The 1,345-nt window shown below is 54.4% G+C and overlaps 1 pseudogene; it reads left to right on the top strand.

Moving 5' to 3' along the window:
- The first annotated feature begins 394 nt into the window (after positions 1-394).
- On the top strand, positions 395-870 carry LOC145719170 (putative non-functional immunoglobulin lambda variable 5-48 pseudogene; annotated as a pseudogene).
- The last annotated feature ends 475 nt before the right edge of the window (positions 871-1,345 follow it).

Below are 1,345 nucleotides of genomic sequence, written 5' to 3'. Positions count from 1 at the left end.
GACCAGCAGGTGGCGCTGTGGGACTGCCTTGCACCAAAAAAGCAGCTCATTAGTGAGAACCATTCAAAGAAGTCTGGGCCTGAGGGCTGGGTCCTGTGCTCCCTGATGGGATTCAGCAGCTGTGTCCTCTCTGGTCTGGCAGAGTGTCCCGAGGGGACCTGTGTTTGGCCTCAGCAGATGCTTCCAGGGCTGGCCCCAGGGCTGAAGCCAATGTCCATCCTCCTCAGTGTGTGATGAAAACTGAGCTCCAGCACCAGGGCTCAGGGAAAGTGAGGGGCAGGGACTCACTGGTTGGACTGTATTTGCATATAGAGCCCCTCATGTGGCAGAGGCTGGAGGAGAAAAGGAGGCCTAGGGCAGCCCAGCCCACTGGGGAACCTGGGTCTGTGTCACCATGGCCTGGACTCCTGTCTTCCTGGGGATGCTCTATTACTGCAGAGGTAGAGATAGGCCTCGGGGAACAGCTTGCATCACCCCTCTGCTTCAGAGTTTAGAGGAAATTTACTTTGAACCTATCCAATATCCTATGAATGTGTGTGTTTGCAGGTTCCCTGTCCTAGCCCGAGCTGACCCGGCCACCCTCCCTCTGTGCATCTCTGGGAACGACAGACTGACTCACCTGCACCTGAGCAGGGACATCAGTGTTGGCGACTCTAAAATCTACCGGATCCAGCAGCAGCCAGGGAGCCCTCCCCGGGATCGGCTGTACTACTCCTCAGACTCCGATAAGCACCAGGGCTCCGGGGTCTCCAGCCGCTTCTCTGGCTCCACAGATGCCTCGGCTGATGCAGGGCTTCTGCGCATCTCGGGGCTGCAGGCTGACACCGAGGCGGACTATCACTGGGCTGCAGCTCAGGGCGGTGGGAGCAGGTATCGCTCCTCAGAGCGTGTCAGATATGGAGGAAGTGGGTCAAAAACCTCTGGACCCACGGATCTTGTTTCTCAGCTGCTTTTCAGTAAGAAACTTACCTCGAGAGACATAGCAGGGTGGTCTCTTCTGCACGACGATCTATCCTTCAACAGGGAAAGAGGAAGAGTCATGTAATGCACGGAAAGTGACATAAAATAGGGGCATCTGAGGAAGACACAGACACATGAGATATCCGAGCCCAACCGCACATCCCCACTCAATCTGGAGAAGATGGACAAGAATGAATTCTGTGTCTACAGCTGAACATACTGCCCAGCGAACATTCCTCCACAATCCGTTCTATCATCTTATTCCATAAAGTGTGACCTTGTGTCATGGCTGATGTATCCAAAGCTGATACATTAACAATGACCCTGGTCACAGACACAGTCTCCTCTCTCTGAACGAGCTACACGAGAACTTGGACCAGATCCT

Source organism: Leptonychotes weddellii, unplaced genomic scaffold (genome assembly GCF_054177405.1).
Source record: "Leptonychotes weddellii isolate Sample4059 unplaced genomic scaffold, ASM5417740v2 HiC_scaffold_32770, whole genome shotgun sequence".
Classification (NCBI taxonomy): domain Eukaryota; kingdom Metazoa; phylum Chordata; class Mammalia; order Carnivora; family Phocidae; genus Leptonychotes; species Leptonychotes weddellii.
The sequence above is the reverse complement of the archived record's forward strand: the minus strand, read 5'-3'. Positions and strand labels throughout refer to the sequence as shown.